The 12,521-nt window shown below is 46.8% G+C and overlaps 1 protein-coding gene across 1 annotated transcript in view; it reads right to left on the reverse strand.

Moving 5' to 3' along the window:
* Positions 1–5,445, reverse strand: part of LOC138282956 (zinc finger protein 271-like) — a 40,410-nt gene extending 34,965 nt beyond the window's left edge. The window contains exon 1 of the mRNA XM_069221025.1: positions 5,403–5,445. The gene's annotated coding sequence lies outside the window, so the exon portion shown is untranslated. The remainder of the gene's footprint in view (positions 1–5,402) is intronic.
* Positions 5,446–12,521: the final 7,076 nt, after the last annotated feature.

The following is a 12,521-nucleotide window of genomic DNA, read 5'->3' on the forward strand; positions in this document are numbered from 1 at the left end:
GGTCTGGGTCCCCCTAGCAGTACGCAAAGCCTCCTCAGGGGATCTGTGACGGCTTAAAAAATTAAATAATATTAACAGATTAATAACGTCTATATAAATAAAGAGGTTAAATGTACAATTGAAAATTTTAAAACATATTGCAAATGTCAAGGAATTTGAAATTGGAGGCTAAAAATTACATAGTAAACTCAGACTGATTCGTGGGAGCAGTTCAGGTGCATCAAACAAAATATTGCATGGAAGATGTGTGGCTTCAATACAATTAGGAAAAACTCTAACCTTCCCATTAAAATAACATTTTTTTTGTATATTTATATTTGTTTGCAAATTAAACAAAATGAGTTATCACTTGTGTATTTGTTTGAATGCTTGCCTCTGTAATTTTTGTCTATTGTTTTGCGTTTCAAATCATTAACAATGTTTAGGCCGGGGTCCCCGCAGTCCAGTAATGACTCAGTGAAGGGGTCCCCAAATTCCAATAATGATTCAGCGAGGGTCCACAGAAGTTAAACTGTTGGGAACCACTGATATAGATCCTTGAAGAGTGTCGGGGGAGGGGCATTACAAGTGTATAAGGTCTTGGCACTGTGTGCTAAATTATGTGTCCACTATTTCATTGGGGTTTCAACCAGACAAAGCCTGCTGCAGTTACCTTCATCCAATTACTATGCCATGGGTCCACTACTACTTGGCCCTCAAAATGCTATCCTTGATCTGAAATCCTGAAACTGCTGTATACCTAGTCATTTCAGCTTGAAGAGTCAGCAGTGAAGTGCCTGGTTCTGTGATAACCAAAAAACAAGCAGCTCCCTTCTAGGTTTCACTTAACAAGAATAATAAAAAGTTCTTAGATTGTCAATTACTACAATCACAGAAAAATGAATCTCAATACAGACCTGAATCCAGTGAATTAGTCCTTTATATAGAAAAGATGTTGATGGATTTATATTCATACACTGTACAACAAGGATCAACAATAAATACCAGTGGTGCTCCATGAAAAGTAATCGCACAGTGTAACTTGGTGCAATAGTTTAAAAAAATAAAAAATTAAAAAAACACACAAAAGATGATCATAAACAGCAGTAGACAATAAAATAAGTCAGCTGCAGAGCTAATACGACAAATGATTGAGTTTCGAAGCAGAAAAAAGCCTTTCAATTCTCTTGTTAGCTACTGGTCGGCCAACTCCTTAGTACAATGTCTTTATGCCCTCACCCCCGCATGTGTCTATAGGTTTTTGACCCAGAGAACATTCAAAGGGTCATCATCAGGACAGTAGTCAATTTGTAGTGCAAAAGGTAGATCCTATATGTTTTGGTGAGGGTGGGACATGAAAACAACAGACAGCAGGACGACAGGATGGGCAAGCAACATGAGGGATGGGGGGGACCAAGCAAGCAACAGTATGGATGGCGGAAGGGGGACAGTACAAGCACCGATTGGGAGCAAGAAACTCCAGGGTCAGCTGGAGTGGGGTGGGTGGGGTATGTGGCTAGCAGGGACCCAGAGCAGGGGAGAAAGCATGATAACATAAGCACTTTTATTGAGTGCAACAATTCTTTTTAAACTGTCTCCATAAATGCAGCCTGCATAAGAACACTGGCTGCAGACAGGAATATATACTTGGTCTATGCTCCATGAGCAGACAAATATAGCAACAGAAAGTGAAAGCAGGAAGTAAAGACCAATGAGAAGCAAGGAAATGAGAGTGACGTTGAAGCCAACTAATGGTAAATAATGGGCAACTAAGCCTTTTTTGTTATTTTCTTTTATTTACAAGAGATTTTGCAAGAGACAGTAGATTTTAAGTGAGATGGTGCTACAGTTTAATTTAGGGGATGGAAGGATTTGACATCTATGAGAAAGCTGGTAACAGAGGAGTTTAAGATAGTAGGGATGGGAGCTGGAAGAATGTGTAGTGCCCATTCCTAAGGGACAAAGCTGTACTCTAACCAAGTGGATTTGAGGTGAAAATGATAATGTTATTACAGTACATACTGAGTGTAGGAAGTTGGTCTGGGGTGTGGTGGACACATAAGGTGTTTACACCTTATACTGGGTCCAGGTAACCCCTTATTAGATAGTGAACAGGGTCAAGGAAGCCAGGGCTCTCTAGTGGTAGCTGTGGTGAGCAGCCAAGACGTATCTAGGAGGAGTGTGAAGCACTTGCAATACCACACTAGTCACACAGTAACTTATCACACATTAAAGAAGACACACAGTGTTGAAAAAAATATAGGTACTTTATTACAGTAATATTGAACTAGATTAATTATAGTCAGTCCTCACAACTAGAGTTCAGTACACACTATATACAGACATGGTAAGTATTAGGACTTAGAATAGAAAAACAACAAGCATTGGTATAAACAAAATAGCATAAAATAGCTAGGGCTCTATTGGGTGGCCAAACCATATTCTAAAATAGTGGAATGTGAAGTTAGGTCCCCCACCCAAGGATGTGGAGCAGTTAGGAGGGAGCTAGGAGACCTCATAACCCCAAGACATGAGTACCTAGATGACCCCCAGCGACCAGGAGAGCAGAGATAAGTTACCTCGTCTTCCCATAGACTAACAAGGGGACTTGGGAGAGAAGTTTGCAAGAACAGGACCAGACCAGAGGAACTCAACTTCTGGATGAAGAGGTTCTGCAAAAGAAGGGGACAGAGTCCAGTCCATGCAGGAGTCACTGCCACACCCTTCTGTGGGTGAAAATCTGGGTCGATGAAGGAAGAGGAGTATCAGCTGTGGAGTCCAGGAGTTACAGAGGAGTCGCTGGAGTTGGGCAGAAGATGTCCCATGCCGGTCGCCGGGGTGCAGATGGGTCAGCAGTCAAGAAGACCACCAACAAGCCTTGGCAAATGCAAACCAGGGCAGGAGAGGAATTGCAGAGCTGAAGAGGACCAGAAAGGTGCAAGGATTAGACTCTTTGAGGGGAGTCTGTGTTAACCCTCTGCAGTCAGGAGAGCCAACAGAAGCAGTCATAACTCCCCTACCCAACGGCAACCCACTGGCAGCAGGCACAGTAAGTTGCAGTGAGGCCCAGTTAGCACACATGAAGAGAAATCCCAGGTCGCTGGAGTAGCAAGGAGGAGACTGTCCCTGCAGGGATGAGGTGCTGGAGGCCGGGGCTACTTGGAGCCTGACGATCCCTCGCAGCAGGAGTCAACAAGCCTTGGTTGCTGCAAGAATAGCAGTATACAGGGATTCCATCCTACAAGGAGAGGCAAGGGCTCACCCTCTCCCAAGCTGGAGAGAAGGCTGTGAGGGCCAAGAGGACCACTCAGAACCACCACCTGTGCTTCAGGATCCACGTAGTTCCAGTGATGAGCAGATCTCAGCAGCCGGACATCGTTGCCTTAGGTGCCTACAGATGTAGGGGAATGACTCCTTCACTCCAAGGAAGATTCCTCCTTGCTTCTTTGGTGCAGCTGAAGTCTTGCCAACCCCAGAGGACATACAGCCATGGAAATGTTGCAGCTGCTGGAAGAAGCCAGGAAAACAATGTTGCAAGGCGAGGTCATCTCTGGAGTTGCAGGCTTGTTCGGTTCCTTAAGCGTCCAGTTGCAGTTCCGGTTGCCAGGACCAAAAGAGGTTGATGCAGAGGAGCCCTGGTGCAGTCTTGCATGCCGAATCTGGGGACCCACCCACAAGGGAGTCCCTAAATAGTCCAAAAAGGGCTTGGTCACTTTGCAAGATGATCACCTATCAGAGGGGGTCATTGACATCACCTGCCTGACCTGGCCACTCAGATGCTCCCAGGGGCAGAATCAAGCGCCCACCTGAAAGAGCTCCGACCACCACCCCTGGGTGGTGCTGGACAGGAGAATGGTCACTCCCAATTCCTTTGTCTAGTTTTGCACCTGCCCTGGGACCGGGAGTCCCAGGGCTGGTGCAAACTGGTTTATGCAAGAAGGGCACCAAATGAGCCCTTCAAAACAAAACTGTGGTGCGGGAGGCTCCCCTTACCCAGTCTTCTGACACCTATTTCCAAGGGAGAGGAGGTTGCACCCCTCTTCCGCAGGAAATCTTTTGTTTTGTCTTACCCCACTTGAGCTGGTCAAGCAACAGGGGGGCAGAACCCTGTCTGAGGGGCGGCAGCAGTAGCGTGGGCTGCTCTTAGTTTCTAGAAGACTGGTAGAAGCAATACTGGGGGGGGGGGTCCTCTAAGGAGCCCCCAGAGTGTATGGAATGATGCCATCAATACTGGCATTAGTATTGGGATATGATTCCGGCACGTTTGGAACCAAGCATGCTTAGGTGCAGAGTTACCAGTATGTAGCTGGACCACAGGTACCTATGGCCAATATATAGCTTAAATGGCTTCCCCGCATTTACGAAGTCTAGTGAATTGGAACTGGAGTTTGTAGGAGCACTTCTGCTCTTGCAGGGGTGCCCACAAACACAGGGACCTGCACCCTGCCCTTACGGCTAAAAGGGCATACCATAGGGGTGACTTACAGGGACCTGGTGTAGTGACCAGCAGTGAAAGGGTGGCTGCACCTTTCCAGACAGGCTGCAAACGGCAGGCCTGCAGACAGTTTGCATGGGCTCTCATGGGTGCCATAATACATGCTACAGCCCATGGGGGACCCCTTGTATACCAATGCCCTGGGTACCAAAGTACCATATACTAGGGACTTACAAGGGCACACCAGTATGCCAATTGTGGGGTGTAATGGGTACCAAAGCAACCGGATTTAGAGGAGAGAGCACAATCACTGGGGTCCTGGTTAGCAGGATCTCAGTGAAAACAATCTAAGCACACGGACATCAGGCAAAAAGTGGGGGTAACCATGCTAAAAAGAGTGACTTTTCTACACGGAGAGTGGGCAGTTAACATTGTGCGGTGGTATGCTTAACACACTGAGAAAGACCAGTATACCACTTGTTGTAGAGATCCGTGTTAGGCAGAGTAACGAGTAGGACGATAGAGAGCAGCATGTGCAGAGTAACACCATCAGAGGCACCCCTCAAATACATGTTTAAAGAAATTCAGAAGTAGCGAACAAGCACAAAATCAAATATACTGGCACAGAAGAGCAGGGAGCAGTGCAAAGCGACAACAGGAGTTCACAACAGGCACCCGACGCAAAATGTAGCATTTCCCAAAAGGCAACCGGGGGCCGCATAATGTCACTGACTGCAGGGGGTCAGAGCAGCTCTGGGGCAGGAGGCAGAGGGCCCACCCAACCTGGGAGGAGGAGAGCGGAGGCCGCAGGGGCGCCCTGGATCCGGGTCTGGGGGAGGCCCAAGGGGTACAGAGCATGGGGGGCGCTGGAGGTCGGACACTGGTGCTGATTGTTCATACAGGAGGAGCAGCGGGCTCGGAGAGGAAGCAGAGACCGGCACACGGGGGCGGGAGGGGTCAAAGGCTGAAGGGCGAGCCAGATACTGACCAGACCCGGCCGCCGCGAAGTTCGCCGGCAACTTTTGCTCGTGTGTCTGAAGCGATGATGGCAAACAGAGTCATGGACATAGAAAGGGGACTCTTCGTTGGCTCATGAAAGTGACTAACCCAAGATGGCGGCGAGCTCGGCTGACACGGATTACGCTTCGGCGGCGCCATCTTGGAACGGTCATGTTCACTCGGAGAAGACAGACCGACACAGCAAACTGATCCACCATACTCTTATTCCAGTGACCAATAGAGCCTTAGCTTTGGTTCTTTTAGTCCCGACAGACTATTTTGCAGACGTTAATCATGGCTGCCACGTTTTCAGTATGTATGTGTGTCATTTGTATTTTCGGGCGTGCCTATGAGAGGCATCTGCATCCGTATTGTGACACCATGAGTGCCACTTTACCATGTGTACTTATAAAAGAAAATGTACACAGCGCAAATAGCTGACAGACTAATTTCTGTTTTTTCGAGTAATAATGTGTATTCACCTAGCTCTTCATATAGCACACTTTTGACATTTCTGAGAGTTAAAAGTTTTCTAGCATTCGCGTTAAGAATTTTTCAATTCTATTAAGGATACGGAGGCGAGGATTACGCTTCTTTTTCTATGCTCTTTATTAATCAGCAGCCAATCAAAACTATTAACACCTAAAAAACTACATATCCCAAGAGTGGATATGTCACGTGACAACCACAGAGGAGGACGTCTATAAAGTGTTGCCTCACCCCAAGTAACTCCTCTTTCTTTCCAAATACTTGCAACAAAATAACATTTTTTCAAGCTTACGCGTTAAGAATTTTCAATTCTATTAAGGACACGGAGGCGAGGATTATGCTTCTCTTTCTATACTTTAATAAACACAGCAGCCAATCAGAGAAGACGTTATTGAACCAAAACATATCCCAGAGTTCAAAGGATAAACAATAACCATAGATAACACATAGTCTATATAAACTTCAGAGGCAATGGAACTTCCTCTTTCTTTGCAAATTTCAGTCAGTAAAGTCTGTGAAGACAAATAAAATCGAACCCAGCCACGGAAACATCCAAAGTCCAAGAAGAAAACAACGTCTCAGACATCGAAAGGCCAAATTCCAAGGAATGAAGAGCTTCAACTCGGATCGAAACCTGTGAGAAAAGGAAAAACGAGAACTAATCATAGCATATGCCATAAAAAGTGACATCCACAAATTACATGCACTGATACAATCACTGGGTGGGTAAGATCAATGAGACATGATAGCAAAACAGAATACTTAACTCGTAAGCAGAGGTCTTATTGTCAACTAGGTGGGATAATCCTCAAGTCCGTGTCCTTACTAGAATTGAAAATTCTTAACGCGTAAAGCTTGAATTTTTTTTATTCTATGTCAGGACCGGAGGCTCAGATTATGCTAGTTCAAAGCTGAGCAACCACAATTGATGCAATGTCTAAAATGGGTTTATAATAGAAGGGCATAAAGGTAGATTCCGAAGACCAGTCTGCTGCCTTCATAATGTCTTCTAATCTCATGCCTAAATTAAAGGATTTTGAAGCCATAGCTCCACGTACTGAATGAGCCCCAAACATGGAGACATTCATTCCTGCTTCAGAAAGAAGCCATCTGATCCATCTGGCTAAGGTAGCCGACAAGACTGGCTTGAAAGGCTTCTGCAGAGCAATCAACAATTGACCTCTAGGGTCTGCACGATATTCCTCTGTGGCCGCTTCATAGGCCTTCAAACATTGTACCACACACAGTTTGGGGTTATGAGGAAAAGAAGGATAAGACACTGACTTGGTGCCTGTTTTAGTGCGTTTGGAAATCGAAAAGGAAACTCCTGTAGGAGAAAAAATCCTGCCCGCCACGTCAAGGGAACGGGCATCAGATACTCTTTTGCAAGAAATGAGGCATAATAACAGGGATAATTTGGCCGAGAGTTGTTTGCGTGACAGGAATCTATTGTCTGGCAAAGAAGACATGAATGAAAGAACCACGTTCACATCCCAAAGGGAAGAATACCTAGGACGAGGAGGGTTCGAAAGACGAATGCCCCTCATTAATTTGAAGACGATAAGGTGTTCACCAATAGGTTTACCTAAAACTGGCATGTGACCTGCTGAGATGGAGGATCTATAATTAGTGATCGATCTGTAAGCTAGGCCCGCAGCGGCCAGTGAAGCCAGAAAATTGACTACTAAACTGACATTAGCATTAAAGGGATCGGAACCCCGTTCCTCACACCAATGAACCCATCGCTTCCAGGCGGAGGTATATCGTTTGTGAGTATTGGAAGACCAGGCTTGTTGGATGAGACTGGAAGCCTGTTCCGAAAGGCCTGGCAAGGACCATTGACGCCTGAAATTCTCCAGGCCACCAAGTGTAATTTTCCCTGTACAATCAAGGGATGTGGAGACCCCAGAGGGTCCAGCAGTAGGTTGTGTAGAGGAGGGATCAGGAGAGGAAAATTGCACAGCAGTTCTAGCGCCAATGGGAACCAGGCTTGAGCCCTCCAAAGTGGGGTTATCAACACAATTTCCGTTTTCAGACGGCGGACCTGGGACAGGACCCGAGGAATCATGCTGAACGGGGGAAACGCATAACCCCGATGGGGTGACCAGTCCTGGAGAAAGGCATCGGTGGCAATCGCTTCCGGATCTGGTCTCCAGCTGAAGAAGAAAGGGAGCTGGCGATTCAATCTCAAGGCAAAACGGTCTATCGCGAAAGGGCCCCATTTCTGATTCAGAGTGGCAAAAACTTCTGGGAGGAGCATCCAATCGCTGCCATCCCGAAGGAATCTGGAATTCCAATCTGCCACTGTGTTGTGAGTTACCGGAAGGTACTCTGCAATCACCGAAATGCGATGCTGGAGGCAATACTGCCAGAAATCCATGGCAATGCGAGCTAAGGTCTGAGATCTCGTGCCCCCCAGCTTGTTTACATATCTGACCGCGGAAATGATGTTCATTCTCAAGAGAATGCAACAATCCGATTTCAGAGGTGAGACACTCCGGATTGCAAAGGATCCGGCTAACAGCTCCAGGCAGTTGATGTGGACCAACGGCCTCCCGTGGTCAGATCCCCGCAACGGGTTCCCCAGCCCCATCTGCTGGCATCTGACTCCAAAATCACATCCGGGGACGTGCCGAAAATCGCCTGTCCATTCCAGGCCTCCATGTGCCCTAACCACCAGGCTATCTCCGAGCGGACCTCTGGAGTCAGAGGTACCATGTCCGTATATGACAAACCCTTCTGGAGATGGGATATCTTGAGCCGTTGGAGGGCTCTGTAGTGTAGGGGGCCCGGGAAAATAACCTGGATCAAGGATGATAAAAGACCTACCATCCTGGCTAAGCTCCTCAAGGACACTTTCTGTCTGGATAAGAACAAGCACAATTCCTTCTTGATATTGCACACCTTCAGCGGAGGGAGGATCAATAGAGCTTTCACAGAGTCTATCCTGAAGCCCAGAAACTCCATCTGTTGAGATGGTCGGAGACAAGACTTGGGCTGATTGATTATGAAACCCAGATTCTGAAGGAGTTGGATCGTCCAAACCAATTGGACCTGAAGGAGAAGGGGGTCCTGAGCCATAATGATCAGATCGTCGAGGTAAACTATCAGGCGCACGCCCCGGGCGCGAAGGGATTTCACCACAGGCCTCATTACCTTGGTAAAGCACCAAGGAGCGGAGGAAAGTCCGAAAGGTAGTACCTGAAACTCAAAACATTGATCTCGCCAGAGAAACTGAAGGAAACGTCGATGAGGCGGGAAGATAGGAATGCTTAGATAAGGGTCCTTTAGGTCTAGTCGAACCAACCAATCTGCTTCTTGAAGTATATCTCTGATGAGATGGATTCCCTCCATCTTGAAATGTCGATAGACTAGCCAGGCATTGAATTCCTTGAGATTTAGGACCAAACGCGACCCCCGCCTTTCTTGTCTACCAGAAAAATGGGGCTTAGGAAGCCCTGGGGATGGGGGACAGCCTGACAAATAGCCCCTTTCTTGAGGAGGGCCTGAACCTCCAGGTCTATGATGTCTTGATCGTGACGGGAAAAATGGGGAAGAGGAGGGGGGGGATTGCTGATAAGGGGTCTGGTAAAATTCCAAACGGAACCCTTGAACAGTTTGTAACACCCAGGGGTCCCTGGATAATTTTTTCCATTCTGTCAAACAAGTCTGAACCCTGCCCCCAAGAATCACCTCCGAGGGGTGGATCATTCTCCCCTGAATTGGTAAACTCTTGGGCGGCTCCTTGTTGACCTTTTATAGGAGTTCATGCGGTAACGGCCCCTGCCTCCTCGGGGTCGTGATGGATAGAAGGTGGTGCTTGCCTGCTGATCTCTGTAATACCCACGGCCCCTGGAAAGGGCATCTCGTCTTGGGCCTTGATAATAGGAGTGGCCAGACGAGCGACCCCGCAGACGTCCGGCTCTCCGAAAAAGAGTCTCTCTGAAGACTTTTTTAAGCGTTAGTTGGGCCTTATCCATACTATTGAAAGTCGCAGCAAATTTGGCTAGGTCCTTAATGAAGGGGGCTCCAAAAAGGAGGCCTTGGGCTACTGGGCCTGCTTCAGAGGGGGCGAGTTCAGTGAGTTGAGGGTCAATTCTCATTAAAATAGAGCGTCTTCTTTCCGTAGATAAGGCTACGTTGGCATTGCCCAGGTGACAAATGGCTCGCTGAGCCCAATCTACCAGAATGTCTGGGTCGATAGGGGACTTTGATTCCTTAGCTACGTAAGCCATCTCTAAGATCTTTGCCAACGGGCCGGAAAGGTCCAGAAGTTTGTCTTGGCATGAGTGCCAAGCCAGGTCAAGACCCTTCTTGGGGTCTTTAGCCCATTTCTTTAAGAAGGTGACCATAGTAGGGTCAATGTCTGGGGTGTTGATGACTTTACCCTCTAAGTCTGGACGAGGGCACTCAGCGCGAAGCCTGGCTCTCACGTCTTTGTCGAAACCCGCTCTAATATGGTTCTGGAGGTATTCTGCCACCTCCGGAGGTGGAGCCCAGCTTGAGGAGCGGGGGTGAATGATCTCCTTCGGGCTGAAGGTCAAGACACGTGGTGCTTTGGGAGGTAGGGCTTTAGCCGTCTCAGTCTTTTTGCGCTTGCTCGGGCCCGACCGGTCCCCGAGGTCCTCCTCTGAATCAGTGTCGGATGAAAATTTAGAGGAAGATTGGTCTGAATCTGAATCGTGAGCATCTTGCGCTTGTGAGGAGCTATATCCGTGCTCCTTTTGAATGGAGGAAGCCAGTTTTTTAAAAAGATCGGAGTGTGCCCAGTTCTTGGCTTTTGATTTACCCTTGGAAGTAGAGGGATGGTCAGAGTGAGCCTCATCAGATGGCGTAATGTGGGGAAGCCAACCTTTTTGGCACGCAAATCTCTCAAAATGATGGGTGAGGGGGCCCAGAGCTTTCGCCAGCGCTTTATTTACTGACAGCTGCACGGTATTGTCGAGTGCGCCCACCAAATTATCTTCAAGAGAGGGAGGTTCACTCCCAAAATATTCATCATCATCCTCATAGGAATATGACTGGGCCATAATATCTCTGGCACATTGAAAACGTGGATTCAGGGTAATCCAAGACTACAATCAGGGGAGTGCAAGCCCCAGCAGGCCAAAAGAAGATTTGTAAAATATTTTAAAATGTGGAGGGAGCAGCCTGCATTACTCTAGGCAGCGCCTAATCAACATTATCCAACCCTGGTCACCACCGTGAACTCAGGGCGTCAGCGAGCGAGGTAGAGGGGGTCAGGAAAATTCCACTTAAATATAAGCCTGGCGCAAGTGTACCGCATTCAGAAGGCTGAAAAACATTGGAAATTATCACTGCCGGGAGGGGGAATAGGTCCAGAGCACCCGCGCTGTCTCGTTCTCTGGCCGCGCCGTTGGAATTTTGAAACGGGCGCCAGAACAAAACAAGCAAGCATGCGCATGCCAGTGTGCGCGCGTGTGAAGCCAAGGGAAAAAAACTAGCGCCGATCAGTCTCTACCGACGGAGGGAGAACCTCAGAGATGGGAAATATCCTGAAAAATGCTCCCGCTCCCACTCCACTTACACACAGCGCGAAGAAAAAACAAGCGCTAATTAGAAAACCGGCAATAAACAGCACTGAAGGAAAAACTAAACGGAGCAATGTACTTAAGTGCCTGCGGAAGCAGCAAAGAAAGGGAAAGTTCCATTGCTTCTGAAGTTTATATAGACTATGTGTTATCCATGGTTATTGTTTATCCTTTGAACTCTGGGATATGTTTTGGTTCAATAACATCTTCTCTGATTGGCTGCTGTGTTTATTAAAGCATAGAAAGAGAAGCACAATTTGAGCCACCGGTCCTGACATAGAATTGAAAGTCATAGTCTTAAACATGAAGCCAGAAACAAATCCTTCGAAGATGAAGTCCTGGATAACCGAAGAAGAGACCTCATCCATCATGGAAACTTGAAACAATGACAGAACGAATTGACAATTACTTCTCTTCATTTCCTAGAAAAAGAGAAAACATCATACCATAAAAACTGAACCTCATGGAATGATCCTTAAACATACTATCAAAAAGGGTGGGATAGCACTGAAATACAAAACACTTGTCTATAAAAAACGTATAATATCAAGATGTATAACAAAATAACATATAAAACAGTGCGGGTGGGATAATCCTCTCCTCCGTGTCCTTAATAGAATTGAAAAATTCTTAACGCAAATGCTAGAATTTTTTTAAATTCTATTTCAGGACCGGAGGCTCAGATTATGCTTGTTCAAAGCTGATTCACCACCACCGATGCAATATCCACAATAGGTTTACAGTAGAATGTTTTAAACGTAGAAAGGAAAGACCAGTCTGCTGCCCTTAGAATGTCTTCTAAACGTGAGCTCAGAGCAAAAGACTTCGAAGCCATAGCACCTCTGGATGAATGAGCACCAAATTTTTATATATCATTGCCTGCTTTATTCAGTAACCATCTCATCCATCTAGCCAGCGTGGCTGATGAAACAGGGTGATAAGGTTTAACCAAGGAAATGAGCAATTCCCCTCCCATATCAGAACAAAATTCTTCTGTACTCACCTCATAAGCTCTGAGACACTGAACCACACAAAGTTTGGGATTGTCCACAAAACTGGGATAAGAT

The sequence above is a fragment of the Pleurodeles waltl genome, chromosome 2_2, assembly GCF_031143425.1.
Source record: "Pleurodeles waltl isolate 20211129_DDA chromosome 2_2, aPleWal1.hap1.20221129, whole genome shotgun sequence".
In the NCBI taxonomy this organism is placed as follows: domain Eukaryota; kingdom Metazoa; phylum Chordata; class Amphibia; order Caudata; family Salamandridae; genus Pleurodeles; species Pleurodeles waltl.